Below are 9718 nucleotides of genomic sequence, written 5' to 3'. Positions count from 1 at the left end.
CAGGAGGACGACGCTTCCCCGGAGCAGCCTCTGGATCGCGGCTGGCAGCGGGAAGGACACCGAGACCGCCCGTACCGGCCCCGGGACCCCATGGGCATCGCCGCTCGCTCAGCGCCGCCGCCCGCCCCGCGGGGCGCCCCCTGGCGGACACGGCGCCGCCCCGCAGCCCCCCCGGCCCGGTAACGCCACGAGCGCCGCGCTCCCCTACGAGCCCCAGCGCCCGCAGCCCCTGCTCCGTGCCCGCAGCCCCTGCTGGGGGCTGCAGCTTCCCAGCCACGAGCAGCCGCTCTGGGACGGCCGCTGGGGCCGAGGCGTTGCTGCTCCCGCTGCCATTGTGCCTGGGGTGGGACTGGAGCCCCAGGGAAACGCTAGGAAAAACCCCATGGGTTAAAAAACCAGTGCAAACGATTTGTTCTTTATTTCCAGAGCCGTGGGAATCATCAAGTCAAATGTGAGAAGTGACTGGCCCAGCTGTGTATCAAACCCAGAATTTTGGCCTTCTCAGCACCCTGCTCCAAACACCTGGGCCAATCCCAGGGCTGTTCCAAAGGCCCTGTGTGGGATGGCAATGACTGCTGCCACTAAGAGAACTCCTCTGCAAATGCAGCTCCTTCCCTTCTGCTACTGCTGCTTTGCACAGCAGCCCCTGCAATGGCTGTGGGGCAGAACTGGCTGGCACTCAACATGGCAGCACCAAACTCTTCCCCATAGCCCTGATTGTTCTGCCCTTGCCAGGATTTCCCCAGCAGCTGTAAATGTGCTCCCACAATGTCCCTTTGTTTCCCCAGGAAGAAGCCAACAAGACAAGCCCTGAGGGTTACCTTGCTCCATGGCCAAAGCTCTTCTGGAGAGTGCCGGGGGGCGTTGCCTGCAGGTGAGTGTTGCCAGCTCCAAACGATGCTGGCTGCTGAGGCCAGGGCTGTTTTTCTGGCCCAGGGGCCTCGGTGTCTCCTGCTGGCTGCCAGCCATGCTCCTTGGTGTTCCCTGGCTGTGTCCCAGCTGGCTGGGAGCGCAGGGCAGGAGGAGGCCAGGAGCTCCTGAAAGGCAGCAGCACCTCGTGTCTTTGGCATCTGCAGGGGAGGAGCTGTGCCTGCACCGTGGCTCCTGGGCCAGGGGCTGCTCTGAGCAGGCCCCTGGAAATGCTTCAGCCCGGACAGAGACCACCAGCAGCCCAGCAGGACCCCAAGGAGCAGCTGGCATTGCTGGGAATGGAGGCACGGGCCCTTTGCAGAGGGGCTCAGCAGCAACTCCTGGCTCAGAGCTCCCACACAGCTGCCAGCTGTGGCCCAGCCACCCCAAATCCCTTCCCTCCTCCCCAGCCTGAGGCCATCGGCCATCAGCAGCATCAAAGCCAAGGCCATCTTCCCCCACAGATGTTCAATCCCAGGCAGCAGCCCTCAGAAGTACCTGAAAATCAGTGGGATGGAGTTCAGAGTTTTCCAGGGATCCAGCTGGAAGTGCAGAAGTGATGGAAAGCTTTCCCAGGTAGGTGCCACTGGAGGTGTGCTGAAGACAAAGCTGTGCATCCCTTTCCTGAGAGAAAAGAATTTGTAGAGGCCCCTGCTGAGGCTCTGAAAGGAGCTGAGCTTCTGCAGGGAGAGATGTCCCCCCCTGGGCACAGGGGCTGCCTCAGCTCAGGCTGGGAGCACATCTGGCCACTGCCTTCTCCTGCTCTAAACCATCCACTGGATCTTCTCCATCCTGGAGCTCAGGGGGGTGAAATGGGCTCCATTCCAGGCAGCTCTGGCCAGTGAGCCCAGGGACACCACTGGGCTGAGGGTTCTCAACAGCCACTTCTATGGAATAGAACCCTGGCCTTGGCCCTGTGCTGCTGAGCTTCCTTGGAAGCTCTGCTGGCTCCTGACACAGCTGCTGTCCAAGGCAGCAGCTCTGCATGGGAATGCCCACACTCCATGGGGCACTGGGAGGTTACTGCAGCGGGAATGGAGCAGGGAATTTGGGGCTATGGGTAGAATTCATCAGAACTGGCACAGCTGACAGGGAACCCCAAATCTGGGCACCACACAGAGAACAATCTTTGTCCTGCCCTGTCAGCTCCAACCCCTGGGCTGAGAAGTTTTGGGAATTAAATGGATGGAATGATACAAACCACAGCAAGTGGCATCACCCAGAGGGACAATCCGGGTCCCAGACAATTGCTCCACAATCCACTATGGGGGAAAACACCCTGTGCCTGCCAGGAGCTCTGACTCTGCTTCTCTACCAGCTCCTGAGCAGTGTCAGGGCCACCATGAGGGCTTTAAAATCCAAACAAACCCCCTATCCCACACAGTGAATAATCCAAATAAAGAAATGCATTCTTGGCATCAAAGCTCCAAACTGTGTCAAGAGCTCTGCCAACAAGTTAATGGGATTCCCAAGAATCTCATTAATGCTCTTGGTTTCAGTTTTATGTATTTTTAATCCCTCAGTGGGCAGCCTGTACATCTTATCCTGGGATTTAGAGGCTGAGCAGGGCTGGCTTTGGGTTGACCCCCACCTCTGGCCCCAGCCTGTGCAAACACACCTTGTGCCAGGCTGGGTGAACTCCTCACCTCAGCGTTTCCCTCCTAAATATCCCCTCCTTATCTCTCTGGAGATTCACTGACATTTTGCCCAAACCATGCACTCCTCACCTCCATGTGGCCTCCAAGTGTCCATTCTGTTCCTCACAGGTGCCCTGGTGCCACCGTGTTGGTCCCTTGGCCTTTCTCCAGCCCGAGGCTGCTCCTCTGCTCGCTCTCTGCAGTCTCATCCCACAGGGATCCTCTTCTCCCTTCCCTGCTGGCTGCTGCCAAGGAAGGAGGCCACAGGGAGTCTCCAGTGCTGCCCCCTCAGCCCTGGAGAGTCCTGGCTGTGGGCCCGAGGGGCCTGGGATTTCCCAGGGAAATTGTCTGCTCGTCTCCCTTCAATGACCTCAGCAATTCCCTCCAAAATGCCACCTCACTGCCCCTGACATCCCCTCACATTCCATTGCCCTACACAAACAGTTCTTGGATCCCCTCTAGATCACACCAGGTTTTCAGCCACATGAATGGCATCACCTGTGCCCACTGCTCGTTATTCACCCAACCAAAAGCAAGAGCAAATGTTGGTTGGGCTTTAATAACAACTTGAAAGAACTTTACAGCACAATAAATCACCTTTTTCTTCTGTGGGTTTTTTTTCCCTTCAGCTGCTGGGCTTCCCTGTGAGGATGTGTGCTGAGCTCTGGGTGGAGGGGACTGTCAGGCTGAAGGGCTGTGGGTTTGTGTTCTTCTCCCTGGGCATCAGCTACTGCCCCAATCCCTTTGCCCAGGCTGTTCCCTGTGCCTGTGCTCAGGCTGGGGCAGCACAGGCAGATGCAGCTCTCAGCACTCCCTGCTCCAAACACAGCTCTGGCCTCCGCTGCAATCTGGCTCTGCTGGGAGGTTTGCTCCTAGAGAAATCCAAGAATTGCTCATGGCAATGTGGAGAATCAATCTCCACAAAGGGAGGTAAGGAATAAAATCCTGCTCTGGGAGCCCTTGGGATCTGCAGGGCTGCTGAGGGAAGGGGACATTCCCTGCCTGCAGTGCACACAGCCCCACCTGCAGCAGCCAGCCCAGCCTGCCAGCTGGGCTCTGCCAGCCCCTCTCTGAGCACCCTCCCTGTGCTGCTCCCTCTCGGTGCCTTTGGCAATCCCAGCCTGAGCCTGAGCAGCCCAAAGCTCTGGCTGGCAGCCCAGGGACAAAGGGACGCTCCCAGGGATGGGGCACATTCCCAGCAAACGCTCCCAGCAGGGCCCAGAGGCACCCCTGGAGCTCCTGGCTGGGGCTGGCAGGAGGGCACAGCCCCCAGCTGGGCTGGCAGTGACAGCAGTGACAGCAGCCAAGTGCCACGCTCTGGTGGCACAGCACAGACACCCAGGCCAGCACTGCCCGTGGGAGGGGCACAATGAATGCTGCTCCCTGTGCTGCCCCATGCCAGCAGGAAAGCTCCAGGGGCATGGCAACTCCTGCCCCTTCCCCCCAGCCCAGATGAGCACTCCTCAGCTCCCAACACCCAGTTCTCACCTCCAGCCTGCTCCCGGGGCTGCTGCCACCTTCCTGACAAGGTGCCAAAGGCCCCTGGGCACAGGGCTCCCTCTGTGTCTCAGGGCTTGGGCACGGCAGGGACCAGGCTGCTCCAGCAAGGACAGCCTGGAAGCAGAGCAGATGTCCCAGGGCTGGCAACGGGCTGGGGACAGCAGTTCTGAAACCCAGAGTGCTGAAAACAGCCCCCAAAGTGTTCTATGGTCACACCTTGAACATGGCTCCAAAGGGCAGCAGCTCTGGTGCCAGAGCAGCACCTGCACCATTCCCTGTGCCAGCCCTGGCTCACTGAAAAACAAAACAAATCAACCACACCCAGGCCTTGTTTGCACAATTCCTGATCCAAACCCTCACCTTTCCTGCCCAGCACTGAGGCAAATCTGACACAGCATTGAGAAGTGACCTTTGCTGAGAGCAGCCATCATCCCAGTCCTCCAGCCTTGGCAAGATTGTGCAGTGAATGGACCTCAGCTCTACTCCTAAACCTCAATTTCTGTCAGTTTTTGTTAGAAAGATACTGGACAGTAAATCATGCAGCAGAATTTGCAAATTGCACAAGGAATAACAAGGCCCAGAGCAAAGCCAACCACCCCCATCACTGCTGCAGCCCAATTCTGGGAGAAATGCTGATCTCATTTCTAAATACTGCCCTTCCCTCCCACTCAGTCCTTCCCTGCACATCCCTGCAGAGCATGGACTCCATCTTTTGCTGCCAACAGCACCTCTCCAGCCCAGAGCCCACTGCTCACAGACACAAACTGAGCAAGCCTAAGGCAATGTTCCCAGCAGCAGATGCAATTCCTGAACTCCCTTTTCCCTGGATTCTGAGCCCTTGCAGGAAACTCAGCTCAGCCCAGAGTCTGTTCTGCTTTCCCAGAGGGAAATACAGCCTGATGGGCCCCAGCTCTGGCACCACATTGCCCTTGTTCCTGCTGCCCTGGAAAGGCACAGGCAAAGCCAGTCCCTCAGAGCCCATCCCTGGGCCCCAGGAGAGCTGGAGCTGCTCCCAGATGCCAGGGCCCTGCAGGGCTGTGCTGACACCAGCACAGGCTGACCCCTGTGCCCAGCACCACCCCTCACTCTGCTCCCACGGCTCCCAAATGCTGCCAGCCCTGCCCCTGCCCCTGTGCCAGGGCCGTGCCTGCCCCCAGCCCCAGCAGAGGCTGTCACCCAGCCCTGCACCGGCTGCCAGCCCTGGCAGAGCTGGGCATGCACTGAGAGCTCCCCAAGGAAGGCCCAGAGCAGCCCTGGGCTGCACAGACAATGCCCAAGCTGCCCTCAGGGCACAGCCAGCACCACAGCTCCAGCAGCCCCAGGGAACTCTGGCACTGCCTCTGCACCTCTGCCCTTCTCCAGCAGGCACAGCTGGGGCTGGGCTGGCAGCAATGGCATTGCCATGGCAGCTCATGCCAGCAGAGAGGAAAAGGGGAGCCCTGTGTCCCTCTGACTCACCCCACAGCGTGGGCAGGACCAGAGCCCTCCAGCGCAGAGCCCTGCTGCTGAAGCCTCTTGCCTTTGGCTGCTCCAACACCAAAGCTTCGGGCAAACATGGGAGGAGTTGGATGATTTTTCCTGCCCTGAAAGAGAGGAGAAAAGAAAATTAAGTCCACTGTGGAAGTCCAAGGATCCCAGCTCTCCTAGCTCTGCTCTGCTGGCTCACTATGGGGTTTTACCCAGGAGAGGTGACACCAATTCAAACACAAACGTGTCCTTTGCCAGCACTTTTATTCCTGACTATTTCAGACAATGAAAGGATGCTCATTTTTCATCTTGCATTCTCTGCCTCATTTGAACAGAACCATTTTTATCCCAGAGCCCACGTGGCAGCCATTCCATCCTTTCCCATTGGACTTGGCACAAAGGAAGGGACACCCGGGATGCTGCACCACAAGAAATCCCAAAGAGAATCCCCTCCAAAACCTCCCAGGGAAAGGGTTTTTGCTTTTGGGACACAAGAAAGGCCTTGGGCCATTTGCACCCACATGGAAAGCCCACACTGAGCACTTGCTTTTAAAGATGTTGCACTTGAAGTTACAGACATGGATTTGCTCTGGGATTTGGCATTTCCTGCACCCACACAAACACATTCAAGGAATTAAGCACAGAGTCCTGAAGTTTGGTTATTCCAATGCTGTTTTGGTAGTGCCACTTGACACACCAAAATCCACAGCAACACTTCAAAAAATGCAAAGCAACTTTCACCCCCACAGCCCCCTTCCTTTCCATTTTGCAGTTTTGGGCTCCTCTTAAGAACAGCTTAAAGAAAAGAAGAGAAAAGGCCAGGACCTGCTCCCAGCCAGTGCCCCAGCCACCTGTTTGCCAGAGATTCTCCTTACAGCTGATGGCTTTTCTAAGAAAGCTCCAGCTCAGCCTTATCACAATCCCCTGGCAGCCCTCACCACGAGCCCCAAAGGCCAGGGCACATCTGTGTGCTGCCTCAGGAAGCTCAGGGGCTCTCTGGGCGACAAAGCCTGGTTTGGGCCCAGAGCTGACTCTGCTCCCTGCTGGCTGAACTGTGCAGCTGTGGGATGCAGCTGGGTGCTGCAGGGCAGAGTGTGTCACCCTCTGTGCCAGCCAGGCTCCAAAGGCAGCCCTTGGTGCCCCAGCAGCGCTGCTGGAAGCGCTGGCAGCGCTTGGCACAGATGGGATGGAGCCTTCCCACAGCTCTGTGCCCTGGCACCGAGGCTGGCACAGCAGAGAGGCCGATGGCAGCAGAACAAACCCAGCTGGCTTTCCATGGGCACTGATGGCACTGAGAGCCCCAGGCCAGAGCTGCTCCCTGCCCAGCCCAGGAGCTCCCAGTGCTGCTGCAGGGCACGGGCTCTGAGGGAACCCTGCAGCTGGGACAGGAACGCAGCAGCGACAATTCCCAGGCACAAAGAGATCCCCACCTGCTCCAGCAACTGAACCTCTGGGGCTCAGCCCCACGGGCTGTCCCTGCTCCAGGCAGGAGGAGCCACACAGCCCCCGAGGCTGGGCTCACCCCCTGCCCTGCCAGCAGGAAACAAGGGCTTCATGAAGCTTGGGGACACCTTCTGTCCCCAGAGGGCTCTGACACAACATCCAGCAGTGTGGATCTTTAATAAAGACAGCCCGGACCTATCCTTGCCACAGACTCGCCTTTGTTATTGCCTCACAGTCTCTGCTTTAAAATGTTTTGCTATTGTTTAAACAAGACTGACCGTGAGCCCTGCACCCTTGCCGTGCTCCAAGCCCGAAGGCAGAGCTGGATATCCTCACACTCATCCAGCCTGAGGGAGCTGCTGCAGCATTTAAAACATTTACAAACCACCCCTGCCCTGAGGCTGTGCAGCCCTGGGAGGTGCCTGGGTGCCAGCCCAGCATTAGAGATGGGACATCAGGAGAGCGAGCAGACAACGCCCACTGCAGCCTCTGCACTCTCCGCGCTGCAGCTGCACGATCCTCACTGCTCAGCGACTCTCAGCTCTGATTCCAGGACTCCCGCCAGGAAACTGAGGGCCCTTTCCAGATGCAAATCCCCACAGAGCCACTGCTCTCCTCTCCACCCACCCTCCTGCTCCACCTTTTACCCCTTTGGTAGCCACCACCCCACCCAGGACACAGAGGAGGCTCTCGGGTGCCAACTGAGACCCAAATCGATCCAGGTGCCTCAGGAAATAAATACAAACCAACTCCTCCCTTCTAGGCTAACAAAATGTCCTGGTGCCCAGTTCCTGTTTCCTAAGGCAAAACCCACGGATCAGGGGAAAATGGCAAGTCCCAAACCCAACCAAACCCGGTTTGGCATCGGTTTCCATCAGGACCGTTCAGGTTTCCCAGTGCCCCTCAGCTGCAGCCACAGGAGCAGCTTCTCTCTGGGACCCAGGGGGGTGGGCACAGGGACACCCATCCCGCTGCTTCCCGGCAAACAGAGCTCAGCCCAGCCCAGAATGGAACAGAACAAATGCAGTTCTTGCCCTTGCCATTTATGTCTGAGCTCTGGCACGGTGTTATTGAGCACAAAACTCCCAAGAGGGGACAGTCTGTAACTACTGCTCTGGATCAAGGATAATCTGTCAGTTCGTGTATGCACTGCACAGCTTTCATAAACAGCACTGTAACAGACACTAGTTTAGACTGTAATACTATAATAGAGACTGTGAAATGTTCAAATGCTTTTACACGTAAGGAACTCAGAAAATGGTCTCAGATAATGAGGTGATTTCCCACAGCTGGGGACAATCTTATCTGAAACACAAGATAACAGAAACAGAAACCAGAGCACTGAAAAAAAAAGGAAAAATTTACTGACCCTCGTTATCAAATAACGAGGGACTGAAAATAAAACAGGATGGCACCACAGGAAGAAATAAAGTATATCGGTTGAATCCACAAGATGGCGCGAAGGTTCCAACCAAGCAAAAGAACATCTAAACTGAAAAGGACTCTTGGAATATGTATAAACTCTAATGAATATGCACACCCCACTGCAATGGAACAGAATCTAGAGAACACGGTTTAAGGGAACCGGGTGCTCCTGGCAAACAGCCAAGCACCCCAGCGCTGCCTTTTATCCCTTAACAAACGTCTAAAAATTCTAGAGAGTGAACTCTGTTTCTCACCCAAGAAAACGCTGTTCCCGCAGCTGGGACGAGCCCCACCTTCATTCCACGGCACACGATCCCAGAGAGCCGCAAGGCCCGGGACAGAGCCGTGCCACCCGCAGCGGGTCCCACGCAGCAGCGCCCAAAGCAGCCCCGGCCCCCTGTGGGTGCCCCCGGCCCCGGTGCCCCCGGCCCAGCTCCCTCCCCTCCGGCCGCTCACCTGAGGGCACCGCCCGCTGCCTCCCGGCGCTGCTGCCGAGCCGAGGGCATTGTCCCCGCTCCTGGCCCAAAGGCCGCGTTCTGCGCTGCAGGGCGCGCTCCGGGGGACGCGGGGCCGGGCAGGGACAGGGTGAGCCGGGCTGCGGCGGCTGTCCCAGCGCTCTGTCCCCTCCCGGGGCTCAGGCCGGGGAGCGGGGCCCTGCCAGCGGCCGCCATTGCAGCGCGGAGCAGAGTCAGGTAGGGCCGAAGAGCCGAGTGTGGCCGAGTGGAGCCGACAACAGCCGAGTGTGGCCGAGTGGAGCCGACAACAGCCGAGTGTGGCCGAGTGGAGCCGACAACAGCCGAGTGCGGCCGAGTGGAGCCGACAACAGCCGAGTGCGGCCGAGTGGAGCCGACAACAGCCGAGTGTGGCCGACAGCAGCCGACAACAGCCGAGCCTACCCGAACGGCCGACTCTGGCCGCGATTTGCCGAATCCATCCGAGTTTAGCTGAGGTGAACTGAACGGAACGCGACGGAACCGCGTTCAGCCCAACCGAACTAGATAAGCCCGACCGAACTAAATAAACCGAACCAACCTGAACATTACGGCGTCGCTCACTCACCCATCTCTCAGTGTGGGCAGGCACCCTCAGCTCTAAGGAGCCGTGCAGAGCGAGTGCTCCGTCCCTTGGGAAGCACGGAGTGATCAGCCCCAGGGACAGGAAAGTACAGACAAATGCCGTGGTCAGCCCTGAGGATTCAGGAGGATTCCGAGCCAGTGGCCTAGAACCTGCCACAATTCTATCTACAATTGCAATGTAATTACGGTGGGACAGTGCAAGGCTGGAGTTCAGAGAGCTCAGCCGTTCCACCGGGGCTGGGGACATGACTGAGGGGGTTT

General features: G+C 57.8%; 1 long non-coding RNA gene across 1 annotated transcript; it reads right to left on the bottom strand.

The window, feature by feature from the left end:
• Nucleotides 1-387: 387 nt before the first annotated feature.
• Nucleotides 388-9174, bottom strand: LOC143694271 (uncharacterized). Its single transcript, XR_013182619.1, has 2 exons — nucleotides 8838-9174; nucleotides 388-5629 (listed from the first exon to the last, which is right to left on the bottom strand). It is a non-coding gene; the product is annotated as an uncharacterized LOC143694271 (long non-coding RNA).
• Between the last annotated feature and the right edge of the window lie 544 nt (nucleotides 9175-9718).

This window comes from Agelaius phoeniceus, chromosome 6 (genome assembly GCF_051311805.1).
Source record: "Agelaius phoeniceus isolate bAgePho1 chromosome 6, bAgePho1.hap1, whole genome shotgun sequence".
In the NCBI taxonomy this organism is placed as follows: Eukaryota; Metazoa; Chordata; class Aves; order Passeriformes; family Icteridae; genus Agelaius; species Agelaius phoeniceus.
Note: the sequence above shows the minus strand (reverse complement) of the source record. Positions and strands in the feature narration are given on the sequence as shown.